Genomic DNA, 13,470 nt, shown 5'->3' with positions numbered 1-13,470 from the left:
TACTCTCTAATTTGTTCCCAATTCTTGTATAGATGCTTACTGTTTTTGTCTTTTCGTTAATTGGACAGGTCTGAAGGTTGCTACTTTGTGTTCTTTGTATTACTATATCCTTTCATGAGTTTAGTCATATGGTTGTGATACTAATGCTACTAATACTTTTGGTTGTGAATTTGGATCAAATCCACATATCATTCTTCCCAGAACGTCTAACAGTTATTTTATTTCTACTGTTCGCAGTCATATTAGAAGTAGCTAATTCTTCTTTTCACGACTGCATCTTGCAGTCACTACTTACTCTACGTGCATAATATCTTTTTTACGGCATCTCCAGGTTGTGATAGTACTTACGCTGAAATTTCTTCATTTTTCTATGTAGAACCTGTAACAATTTCATATCGCCAACTCACATTTCATGTTTGTATTTTTGATACGCATTTGTCCTGGAATTCGAGTTCATTTAGGGATCGGTGTCTCTTAATCACTGTTATTCATCCTTTATTTGTTTGTTTTTCTTCTTTCACCATCTAAACATGTTTTCTACATTTTTTCACTTTTTTACACTCTCGAAATAGTCGCTATTGAAGGGTCAAAAAAGAAATGAAATAGTTCAAAAGATGTGCTTTATGTTCAAAAACTGACTATGCGTTTATCCACGAAGTTCCATGGCAGCGTATCGCTGATAACAGATGAGTGTGAATGGTGCATTGAGTTGTTATCGTGAATCTTTCATCTGTGTTTTCATAATCGAAAACATAGTCGTTTAAGTCACTTTCTTTTATTCCATTTATTTTCGTCTTATTAAAAAAATCTAAGCGAGGCAACTTCCTAGAACATTAATGTTATCTTCATACACAATGAATGTCATAATAATGTTCTAGGATGTTGTATCGTCTACTTTATCTTCGATGTTTGGATAAGTTGATGGAAATTCGTAGGAGAACATTTCCGTAGGCTTAAAGGCATCATACCACGAATCTGAGGTGGTGCAGATTTCAGGCGGAGTATCCGTGCGCGGGGTCGTAGATTATGGAGAGGGGGGTAGTTCCGTTCATCTCTCCCTGTGCAAACAGCCACCTCCAGAATGTTGTTTTGTACAAAGCCATCTATTGCAACGTTCCACCCCTTGCACCGCCTCCGCCCTGCGATTCGTCGAAAATCAATTCGAACTTACAGTGATTCAGGGAGAGATGAGCGGAACTACCCCGTTCGCCGTAATCTACGATCCTGTATACGGATACTCCACCTGAAATCTGTACCATCCCAGATTCGTGGTATGCTGCATTTAAAGGAGCGACTAAGACACTTTGTCCAGTCAGAAGTTTGCGGTTTTTCTTTGGACCTAAGGAATTATCATTTTCTTCTGAGAACTCTAAGGTCCCTCGTAGTTCGGCGTTTGGAAACTTCTTACAGAATTCTCAGATCAGATCTGTATTTAAGCTCGCCTCAGCATATAGCATCAGTGATTCATGGACGAAGATAAATATTATGTTAGGAAATGTTCTCCAGGTACAGAAATTCCATTTTAGCAAGGATGATTTTGTCAAGATATTCGGATCATAGTCAGCCTGAATTTCATGCAAATCAGTACCACAGAGGTTTAATGTGTATTCGTAGCAGCATTCGCTGATGCATTGCTATGAAATTAACAGAGATATAAATACCAATTCCTAATATATTGTTCCAATTGATCGTAACAAGGGTTTCTCCTGTAGTAGATGATTTTTCCGTCCTTGGACGTCGGTTACATTCATTTTACTTACGTACCAATATCGTAGTGTCAAGTATTTTTTTAAGACGGGAAACTGCTGTCTGAACTGAGTGATCCGTAGCTGGATCTTATTTTCGAGAAAAAGTGGGTTTTTATTCCACGAGAAGATACAGTCGGGTTAATACGAGACACGGTGCATTTACGTACGCGCTCGAAACGACGCGATGGAACCGAGGTGGGACCGTCAGAAACTGCAGCGATGGTGCCAGCAAGGGTTTCACTACGCTCCTAGCCGCTACGCTCCACCGCACCGTCTCGAGAGAAGCCGCGCACGCAATTGCATGCGTGCTGCACATCGTTTTGACTCTACTCTATGTATCAAACTCAGTATTTTTCAGTCCTACACATAGTGTGATGGGACAGATTCCTAGCTAGTAATAAGATAGGGGAATTTCGACTGTTTACTCATCGTCGAAGCCATCAAAGAAGCAAACTCAACTCTGAAAACGAGAAGATCTGTTATAGAATGGTTTTAAAAATAGGGAAGTGTCACTGCATCACGGGTACTCAACAAGTTCTTTGGGAAAATACAAAAAATCTGCTAATCTGTGAGCTTTTCTAATTGTTATAGTTATTGACTCTTTGGTCATAATCGCTGCAAACAAATCCCCTGCATAGCCTTTTTTGCTGCGAATACTTTGCTATGGTCGGGGCAAGACGTACTCAATTCACAAACCAGACAGATGTGAGGGTACAGTGTAGAGAAAAACAGAGAAGCAGTGTGCGTTGTGGTTGGTGCGTCGCGGCTACTCGGTTTGACATATTCGGCACCGGGTCCCTTTTATATTGATCCTGTCCTTTGACCCGAAAAAAACTACTTTGACGATGAACTGCACTCACTACCTCGAAGTAATTCGACATTTGTTTTTTTTTTCTTCGACAGTGAGCCCTTACTCTTTTTTCTTACCTTTCTGCTTCTCATTTCTCTCTATTCAGAAGACGATGTAGAAAGTGCATCTCAAAAATAACGACCTTATTGTTGGCTATCAGAGAGTTTATTTCTAGTGATTCGTGCACTCTTTTATGCATTCTTCTATCTACACTCAAAGCCAGAGCTTCTGTACCTTACGTCGCTACATGGCAGCCATCGTACAGCCGATTGACGGCACAAAGGAGTGAGTTGGTTGGACACAAGCTGACCACTTTTTGCCTTATTCGAGAAGCAGTATTGGAAGAGAAATTTCTGCCACTATTCACTGTGTTTTTCGACTGCATCAACATCTGCAGTCTCGGGTAGGCTGCGTCCGCAGTTGAATTCCGAAGACCGGCTCTTCCCTTGTCTTTTGGATTGGGCACCTTTATTTCGAGTTTCTACCTCACGTAACTCAGCAAACTCATCATCTGTAGTGATAAAAAAATTATGTCCACACTAAAATCCTAATAGGATCACTGACTCGTAAACGCCTCAACAATTCGTATGTACATTTCCATTCCCAATGTAGCAATCCTCCATATAGCTTGCATTTTTGTAGTTACAATTCAGCTTCACTAACTCACTGGCTATGTTTTGTTAATAAAAGCGCTAAAAATACAAGTGTTATTGAAATCAAATTGAATTCTCTGTGGGACGTCGAACTGCAGCGGCGCTGTTCTTTTTTATGAGAATTTTTTGTTTTTCGCTCTGTAGCGCTATCGAGGTCATTTGACGCTTCCATGTAGCGCGCACTTTTTTCGTTTCGTTTTTGTCTCTTGTGCATAAGAGACATAAGAGAAATTGTTTTATATTCGGAAAGTGGGTTTAAAATATTTATTATTACTTATATGGTAACAATCAGAAAGCCTTGTTGGCAGTTTTGTTAAAACTTTTTGCACAGTCTTCTGCCTTGCATCGCTCATCGTGTAGTTTTTTTAGAGGTTGTCCGCCAAAGTTGTCGCGCGCTGTGACCGCAGCGGCGTTAATAGGTATGACAGGACACGTGACGAAGTGCTTCGAAACAGCAAACCACCATCTCGGCCACACTCGACGGTTGTGTGCAGCAACGAAAGGCATACATCCTCTGGGATGGAGTATACATGAAATGTTGTGACGGATTTTTCATCTCATTTCTTGCCACAACTCTTGTTTCACAGCCCATCGTGTAGCGGCCGTCGCTGGCGGTGTTCAGACTTATGGGCGTGAGCCGACCAGTAGTAAGGTTGAATGAGAATTCCGAGGCTAATCAATGCTCTCAAGAAAAAAGATCGTAGCCGGAGTAGCGCAGTCGGTAAAAGGACACCTGTGGCCGCACGGTCGATGGTTCGAAACCGCCTTAGTGCAAACAAAGCCTTTCATTCCTTTCACTGGTATCAGACCTGTCTGGGAAGATAAAGACACTAACCTAATCATCGCCTGGTTCTTGAAAGTCATTGTATAGGCCAACGCGCGTTCAAAAACCTCAACGATTACGAATTGCAGTGATAGGGTGTTGGCACATCCCAAGTGGATTGATACGCCAGAGATATACTTTTTATTTCTTGAGATTAAGGTGAACTTTTTGAATCTGAAATATAATTGGGCCAAAACAACCTGAAACTCGGTGCAGTAGCGTAAGCGCCTGAGCTGGAAACGGTGGAACTTCGGTTCTGATCGACCCTTTCTGTCACCACTCATTGCTGCAACCCGAGCGAGGTAAGCGATGAGTGATGTTCGATCCCAATTGCCATTCCTGACGTTTTGACCAGACTATACACTCTCCTTATCTTTTTTCTGAAGTCATTTTCCATGCTTCTGGTAGACTTGAGTGTCCCTCTTTCAAATCCACTTGTCCTGTGACGAAAAACACTTTTTTCACTGCCGTTAAAAAAAAGGATTATTTACAGGATGATTCAATATTCTGGAAAACGATAACCATTGCTCAACAACTGGAGAAAAATTTTTTTAATAAAGAGAAATGTCAAAGTGAGAGATAAGAATTCGAAATTTAAGAATCAGCAGCAGTGACGAGAATGCAGTTTCATGTCTTAATCCCTCTGCTCAATACACATAGATGTGAATAAAAAAAACACGAGTAATCAGCCACTCACTGTTCTTGATGTAAGAGTTCCATATTTCATAAATATGCCTAAAAAGCTGAAGAACCTCTTCTACGAATTTAGTGTAGTCATAATTCAGGCATGGACATTTCTGCTACGATGATTTTACGACGAAACATCCCTCAATTCGCATCAGAGAACAGCGCCGACCTCGCTTTCAGGTTGTATTATATGGATTAGTAGGAGCGGGTTCTCAACTTTTTTCGCAGCCGCCGTCGCAGCACATCAATCGAGGGCCATACTCACGAATATACACACTCGCACACATACAGACGCGAAGTACAAACGGGGACGAAAAAGGCTGGGAAACGCCATAGTTCATCGATTCGGCTGCGAGAGGTAGCCGGTAGCGGAATGGAAGTGATGGAACCGCCTTCGCGGCCACCGCCGGCATCGCGGTGGCCACCGCCTCTGTCTCATCTCCAAGGACAGGTCGTCATTTCACATAAACGCTGCGTTGTTACCGCAAAACGAATAGTTGAGTCAGCAGTAAACATTGTACTGCTGAGAGTAGGTTTTTTCTCTTTTAACACAGTGACAGGTACCGCATCCAACAAGAGCGGCCGTCGAGAAAATAAGTGGTTATTATTACACAGACACAACACAACTGGCAATCATGTGGGTGGAAGTTCTGAAAATTTGAAATTGATTGCTGGAGCCAGCGGCGCTCTTTGAATTTGAAGAATGAACGTAATTTCCTGGAAGCTGTACGTTGAAACGCTTCTTTATTTAAATGAGTTTTCAATGAGTAAACGTCTTCGTCTTTTTTCATTTGATATTTTCTTTTTTCTTGGTGAAATTTTTCTTCTCCCATCAAGTACCTCTTAACATTTTTTTTTGTTGTTGCAATTGCAACCACTTCTTTTGCAATTACATAAACGTAACTTTCCGCAATTTTATGTAGAAAAACTTTCGACTTGCTATTGCACTTATGCAATCATTTCACAATTTCATAACTTTCACATAAATTGGAGTTTGTACATTGATAATGTGAAGCGGCAGATGTGTAGCATGCGTCACTTGAACCGCGTAGCAACAGCACGCGGTATGGGAGGACGGGACAGAAAATTTGGAAAACACCTCAGATAACAGCGATCACTAGGATTTTCATTGCAAACAAAATTTAGTACCCTCGCAAAGCTGCAGTGAAATGTTTGGTTTTGAAATGTTATCGCATTGGCGTTGAAATCAAGGCGAACGGCGAGACTAACTTTCCCTTTCGTGGGAACCAATTGACATTCAGGGATATTTGTGCTCTTCTTAGTTCAATCCTTCCAGGTTGTTCACATGCTTTTAACTAGTGAAAATTGCTTCACAGCAGACATACAATAACATTAAGGAAGGGAATGGAGAATGTTTTACGCTAAACGAATAACCCTATTAACTTTATCGTTTCGTCTCGAACCAACCAGAGCCCTTTTCTATAATTGGTACTTAACATTCCAGACATGTTTTCATTTACAGTTTGCTGGAGTCATCAAAATTAAGTCGATACAGCCATGTTCACCTTGAACTTACGAACAGGATGTGCGAACTAACCTTGCACCACTTAGTTTGAATTGACTCCCAGTTTTCTCGGTTCCTCAGCCTCCTCCTACTTCCCCCGCATAACCTCTCACTACAGTGACCATTTCTACCATGCCACCTTTCTACCTATTGGTTTCGATTACTGTAATCTCATGGATATGAAATGGGAGCAATACCCACAGAGACTACTAACGCTGGCCCTTACGTACCTTTGTTCATGCGTGGTTTGCTGCAGGCCAGATGCGTTGCGGTTGCCCGGGCACACGCACGTACAGGTGCGAGAGACACCATGAGGATCCGTAAAATATGGAGAGAACTTTCCGCCGTTATGCTGCATTCTTTTGAATGGTTTTGGACTCCAGATCAGTACTGGGGCCCAGAAACTCGATTTCATCGCAATTCGCTTATGCATCGCGATTATCGTCGCGTTGTAAAATTTCGACACGGTCTGTAGACTCGTCTCAGAGCGGCCTAAAGCCTGCTGCAAGTGTGCAAACGATTGTAGTGTAGTGGGTGTAGTGTAGCGGTAAGAGGTTCCGCTTCCTGCACGATCGATCGGAGGTTCGAATCCGCCCTAGTGCTCACCAAGCCTTTCATCCCTCCGGGGTCGAGATAAATTGGTACCAGACTTGTTTGGGAGGATAAAAACACTGACTCGACACATCGGCTAGCCACCGCAAGTCATTGTAGAGGCCAGTTACACGTTCGTAAACCTCAAACTTGAAGTGAACGTGGGAGCGCATCCCAAGCGGATTGATTGACGCCAGACACTTTATCCTCTACACTTTTACACTCTTGCAGATTTGGTACTCATTATTTCGATCTGATGTCTGAGTGCAATCAGGATTCATAAGTACCACGAAAATACAAGTGGAGAGAAGTGACAAAGCTTTTGAATGGCAGTTCATCTGAAGAAAGTCAAGTATCTGGGAAAAACGAGAAGAACATTTTTCTCCCTTTCAACCCAATAGATTGTTCACTTCCAGAGATCCAGTCTAACTATTCATGTCTCTGCTCTTAAACTCCAAGAAACTCCCTGGTGCACATCACTCGCTATTAGCAGCTAATTTCCAAAATAACAGCCTGCTTCTGCGCTTTCAGAGAGGGACACCTCTTCTTTTGTTTCTGTATGGTGATGTTTTTCATCTTTGCAACCTCGTTGGCGAAAGATATTTCCAGTTTAAATTTGCGAGATTGAATGTTTTTGTAAAATATGGTGACTTTGCAAATACGGTTTTTTAAATATTTTTTGATGAGTTCAATTTGCAATGATGATTTGATTACGTTGATTATTTGAATCTGTGATTTTATTCAGTACACCTGTGGAATCTTCTCTCACGTTTTTCTTGGCTGCGGCAGCGGCTGCCACTTATTAATTCCTTTATTTGTCCTGATCGCACAGTAGCTCAATGTGTACTCCTTTTCCGACTGACACAAAGAGAATCAAATCATTCTTTGTAGGACCTCATGGAGATCCTACCAGCGGCGATATGCCTGTAGCGCGTCCAATGTCTCGTGGAATCTGGTCGCTCACAGCTGTGCTCTAACGGTTGAAATTACTTTCCTTGGCAAATCTGGCGGTGTATCTCTGTCTCTCCGATTGCTGATGTAGGATAAAACTTCGAATAATCTTAAGCTTCTTTCCTTCTTAAGCATAGAGAAAAGCAGGAGGAATGGAGAGGTTGAGAAGGTGAGCATTAACTTGTTTATCTTATGCTCTTAGCACCATAAGTACAAATCTCCATGCAGAAACAGCTAACAACTACAGTCCAAAAATCCAAAGATTTTTGTTTTTGGTGCAACATCGGGTGGGCGGTTGAGCATAGGACGCTGGCTTTCTCCCCACCGCTCTTGTATGCGTGAATTCCAGAGTTAGACCCGGTAGATACCTCTGGAATTCACGCATACAAGAGGCAAATCTTCTCGGCAGTCATGTCCATTTCTCTCATCATCATTTGACAGAGGACAGGCATGCCGTCCTTGAGGTTCTTTTTTGCTCTGAATCCATCCTACACCACTATATCGTGGGAATAAAACAGACTATCTCGAAATTTTTTGAGATAGTCTGCTTTATTCCCGGAAATTGCAAAAAAAAATCTTTGCAAACCTTTGAAATTGAAGATTCTGATAATGAAATTGGGGCTCTGTCCCACTATATCGGTAGAAAATCGTACAGCACATGTCGGCATACACATCTGAAAATCTATTCCCACTCCTCATAAAGAATCGGGAATGATCCTAACCGTCATGCGACTAAAAAGGTTTCGCACAGGAGTCAACCCGACCGACTACATCTGCATTGTTTTAAAACTCTTAGAACTATCGTGATAGTAGAGGGTGTCTCATTTTTCTCCAGTTAGGTAAAACTGAGCGGGTGTAGCGCAATCGATAAGAGGTGACTGCACGATCGATCAATGGTTCGAAACCGCCCTAGTGCAAACCAATCAGTTCATTCCTCTGGAGTTGATAAAATTGATACAGGGGGTGTCTAGAGGGATAAATATGACCGATGCATCGCTTAGCCTTCGCAAGACATTGTATAGACTAGACACGCGTTCGTAATTCTCAAACAATTCTGAATTGAAGTGAATGCATTGGCGGATCCCAAGCAGATTGATCAACCCCAGACACGTTATCCTTTTATCCTCTAGGCAAAACCATCGACAGAGTTGAGATGGCAGCGTCGCTCATAGAACTCTTAGACCTCTTTTTTTCGCTGCTGACAAGGGGTCCTTACGCAGTCAGTGCTTAAAAATACTTCTTGAGTCATATGGGAATCTCGCCCTTCTAAAATCAAATCGTCATCGACGCGAAGAGAGGGTTACATGCTCAGCGAGGTTAACGCAATCTTCTTCAAACCATCCAACGTCACTCTCGAGAACGCAGTTTGTAAATTTGAATTATGTGATCAAAATGCAGTGGGGAAGCGAAAATGGCCTATCGCTTGAAGTCGCTGACAACATCACTCCTATAACACCACATATCCGCCGAGCCGCCAGATTTCAACGAAAGACTTTCCTGGATGTGATCTTCCAAAAGGCGATGTTCATGAGAGACTGTTCGGTTTCTGACACTCCACTGATTCATGTTCAGTGAAATTTCTATATTCAGAAGCTCCAAAGTTGATTAGTAGGGTTGAAATATGAACATGATTAGATGGTGAATCGAGGATATTGTGGAAAAGATCAAGGGCATCTAGTGGAATCAGCCGTCGAAAAGGTGATGCCATGAGTACCTTGTTTCATATGCAGAAAACAGTAGTTTCGTAATTTTACCTTACATTAGTAATCCAGGATCATAGACACTGCTGGATTCACCAAGAAAATTAGTCGGTCACAACCATTACCAACATTTTCGGCATTACCATCATCATTACAGACCAAGAATACGATCTCCACTCACAACACTGGACGGCACCTAAATCCTGCCTGTAATTATCTGAAGTTTGATTTTCGATTTCTAGACGGTGGCAGTACTACACCGAGCCGATAACGATATTGTCAACAATGATACGAAATTTCCGGTTGTCGCTACTAACCTATGCTTATCCTCTGGCTTTCCTCTAACCGCCTTCTTCCCTTCCCCTCTAAATCCATCTAAATTTCCACTGTTTCTTTCTACTTTATCTGAACTTTATCATAAGTATACTGATTCCTGAATCGTTGGCTTTCAAAGTATGGAAAACGTCATTCGTGCATCCAACTCTGGGTAGCATATCCTTCGCCTTCTTCTGCCATTCCAACAAAGCAGAAGTCCTCCATCCGCATTCACCGGAATCATTTCTTTCTCTGACTTGTTATTTATTCATTCATTTCCGTCTTTTGAAAGAGGGAAGGTTTTCTTCGGTCTCACAATTCACTCTTATAACTACGCAATACCCATAAATTTTTCATATTTCTTAGACAAATATGTGAATAAATATTGGGACCGGCTGCAGGCTTAGTACTGCGCTCTCCCCATTTTTTCTAAAATTCTGCTTCGGAAGTATTCCCCAAGGTAATATCCTTGTATCCAAGCAGCAGCGATTACGCTCTCATAACTCATCAACCATTGCACTGAGTCAAGAAAAAAAAAAAGAAATTTACGATTCTCTTACGGCTACGAATGAGCGCCGTTGTCGTTAGGGCTCTCATCAATTAATAAAGATCCATAGTTGAGCCGGAAAATTTCGATGCCAGGTGGCGGGACCATTAATTGGAATAATACTTGAGCTGTGAACATAAGACTATGAAATTACAAAGCAATAACTACCTATTTGGCTCGATACTAACCGAGGAACCTACTCAGGTCAAGAAACGAGACCACTGCAGAGCGTGGGAAACAGATGCCCTAATGAGGTTTGGGTGCAGGTTGACGAAAGACCTCGTTGATGAAGCCTGCAATCAATGTTACCTAAAGCAGGGAAGTATTACAGCATTAGCAACCGTATACGTCGCGTTCGTTCTGCAAATGCACACCAAACATCTTAAGTTCTCGACAGATAGGGAGATCTGTGGTTATTAGTATGGCAACATGCGAATGTGGTGTGAGTGACGAACTTCGTAGGCGATAAGCATGGCTGCCAATCGCCTGCCGCCGTTGTCCTAGGCGGTATGTCCAGCAAATCAATTAGTAAAGGCGTATAGGAGTGCTTCGGCGACCGTTGAGGAGAGAATAGTCGTGAACATTCACGATTATTCAGCCAAGCTCCTCATACGAATGCTGGCTGGCCGGCACTGGCCAGCCGCCAATGAATAACTAGCGAATGCCTGCCTTCTCGACATTGTTGTCTCACCGCTGCAACGCTGTCCCTCCGTCTGTCCGTCCGTGTGTGTGTGTGTGTGTCTCATTGCATATCGATTGCTTTTGCTGTAACGACTTGTTTTGGCACTTCGCCAGCTGATTCATTATATTGACAAACAAGCGAGTTGTCGTTATGCGTGGGATCTGTGATGTACTTCTAAATTTACGTCTCCTAAAATAGCTTCGTATTTCGAAGGATTCCAAGTGGAGGCGCTTCTTCGCTTCAGCACCTTCTAGTCTAAGAAATTCTGTTTTTAATCTAATTAATTAACATCTAGACATAAATTCGTACAAAATAAAATCGACCAGCAAACGAGCTGCTGGATTTTATCTCTTTTCTCCCCTCTTTTTTTAAACTAATCGATCCCTCGTCCTCACGCTATGACACTCCCAGGCTCTTTCCCATTTCTTCTTGACAGGAACTTATAAAAATGTCTAGTTTTCAAACAAGGTTAGAAAATGTTTGGTATTCGTAAAAGATTACGCGCGAAGCGAATCGTGAACGAACTGGCTTGGTAATTTTTATGGCACTTATGCTCCTCTTTATTTCCAGGTATTGGTTGCTATAAAAATATCATAGAACTAAAGAAGTTCTTTTGCAGCTTCCATGCTTTCATTTTCAATTTAATTTCATTCCAGGCAATTTCCTACTATATAATTGCATAATAAAAAGTTAATTCTAGTTTTCCCAAGCTTTTTCTTTCTAATATACTTTAAATAATGATAATTTTTCTACCATAGATCGATGCGCTTTGATTGGATTTTCGTGAGGAAAGAGCTACGTTGTGATTCCCAGTCAAACCTAATGCTCATATTTCCAAATCTCCTTTTCGCTAAATGAACTTTTACTTAAAAAAAGAAAATATTTTCCTAGTGTTGGTGCTTTATTTTGTCAATTTTTTTTTCTGCTATTACGGCTTTGCACTGGTTCTCATAAAATTTTACACATATATATACTTATTTATTTATTTATTTATTTATTCTCTTCGAAGTCTTTTTTCTTTTGTCTCCCCAAACTTTTTAAACTCAACTGGGAAAGGTCCTCATGAGAAAAAGATAGCACCCTAACCTTTAAGGGAAATTCTGGTAGATGTTACGGTATTAGATTCCAGCTGCTGGTACAAATTCTCACTCGTTGTGGGACCCCGTATCTCTGTCTATGTAGGTGTGGACAGCAAGAAAACAAGGGCGTCCCACTCTGCATTGATTTCCACAATATGAACAGATGACTCTAAGGTGTACGAATGGAAACCGCTGCTGCATGCACACTCCTTACAAAACAGTAAAACTTATTCAACTATTTCCTATTCTCGAGGACTTATCTCTTTCAGTTTTGAAAAATTATTTAATTTATTGATCGATATACTTTTCAATTGTTATCCTTCACAGATGAAATCAAGGATTTTCTTTTGACTTGACTACATCTGAAGAAGACCAATAGTATAGGTGTAGTATGCGATTACACCACCATAGCACTAAACCTCATGAGACAACGAGGATTGGGATGTAGGTGCAGGGAAAAGAAAACTCGTGCATATGAACTGGTTTTGTGTAACGCATCATTTTCCTGCTCTGGCCTCAAATGTTACTGAATAAGAAAATTCAGTTGAGACAGTTTATAACGCCAATCTGACAACTATAGTCATGTCAAAACGACACGAATCACAAGTGTTGGGACCGTCGCAAGCTGCAGCGAGGGGTGGTGCCAGCAAGGGTTTCACCACGCCACTAGCCGCTACGCTCCGCCGGATCGCCTCGAGGCCGCGTACGCAATTGCGTACGTGCTTCATGTCGTTTTGACGCTACCATACGCCTAAAATTGCCATGGATTAAATGTTGCGGGTCTGTAAGTCGAAACGTGTAGAGACAGGATTGTTCTTCTCGGTCCCGGTGATGGTACTTTCATTATTGATAGGTATTGATTGTGAAGAGCAAAATAGCAACGGTCATCCCATTCAATATCAGTGCTCACCAAAAAAGGACTCTCCGTTGTCGGTGTTCGTGCGGGACATGCGACTGTACTTAGAGCCAGAGAACAGAAAAAAACAGCACAGAAACATTTAGGGAATCCACAAATATGAGATTTGTAGACGTTGACCTCAATGAATAATTTGGACTAGAACAACCGTGACATGGTAGCGTCGACCTCTTTAAATCTAGGTTTCAACGCGCAAAATTAGAGAAGCCTACATTTGCAAGGGAGTGAGATTTGAACTCAAAGAATGTTTATTCATTCTACGCTATCTGCCCGATCTGCGGCTAGCAAATTTTGGCGCATAGGAGAAGTTGATGTGACAGCGACAGCGGGCCTCTACATCCAGGCGGCGAGAGTCTCTGAGAAGGTGAGAACAGTCCCGATGTTAATTGCTCGAGTAGAACGT

The sequence above is a fragment of the Necator americanus genome, chromosome I (assembly GCF_031761385.1).
Source record: "Necator americanus strain Aroian chromosome I, whole genome shotgun sequence".
Taxonomy (NCBI): Eukaryota; Metazoa; Nematoda; class Chromadorea; order Rhabditida; family Ancylostomatidae; genus Necator; species Necator americanus.
Note: the sequence above shows the minus strand (reverse complement) of the source record.